Source organism: Oratosquilla oratoria, chromosome 9 (genome assembly GCF_046742065.1).
Source record: "Oratosquilla oratoria isolate Oo_2021 chromosome 9, ASM4674206v1, whole genome shotgun sequence".
Lineage (NCBI taxonomy): Eukaryota > Metazoa > Arthropoda > Malacostraca > Stomatopoda > Squillidae > Oratosquilla > Oratosquilla oratoria.
Window position 1 is genome coordinate 73,385,948 of NC_134785.1, and position 708 is coordinate 73,386,655.

Sequence of the window (708 nt, forward strand, 5' to 3'; positions counted from 1 at the left end):
AAGGAGGATAGGAAAGGAAAGATAGCTGCAGTGGGAAATACGAAGAAAATGAGAGTGATGAGTGAGGAGAATGGAGGAGAAATAAGGAAGGATGAGGTGAAGGCAGTTGTAAAGATGATGAAAGCAGGTAAGGCACCTGGTCTGGATGGATGTCATGCAGAATGTCTGAAAAAGGGAGGTTCAGTGATGGTGGACTGGTTGGTGAGATTATTTAATGTTTGCTGGAGAGAGGGTAGAGTACCGGAGGACTGGAGTAGTGCCTGTATAGTTCCTCTTTACAAGGGAAAAGGGGAAAAGTGTGAATGTAGTAATTTCAGAGGGATTAGCCTGTTGAGTGTAGTAGGGAAGGCTTATGGGAGAATCTTAATTGAGAGGATTAGGAGAGGAACAGAAGGAGTAATTGGTGAGGAACAGTGTGGATTTAGGACGGGTAGAGGTTGTGTAGATCAGATCTTTGTGGTAAGACAGATATGTGAGAAAGCTATAGGAAAGGGGAAGGATGTTTTTTGGGCTTTTATGGATCTGGAAAAGGCTTATGATAGGGTAAACAGAAAGGCACTGTGGGAGGTTATGCAGATTTATGGGATAGGAGGAAAGCTTTTGGGAGCTGTCAAGAGTTTTTATGTGAGTAGTAGAGCATGTGTTAGGATTGGAAATGGAGAGAGTGAGTGGTTTGAAGTAAAGGTGGGACTTCGTCAAGGATGCGTT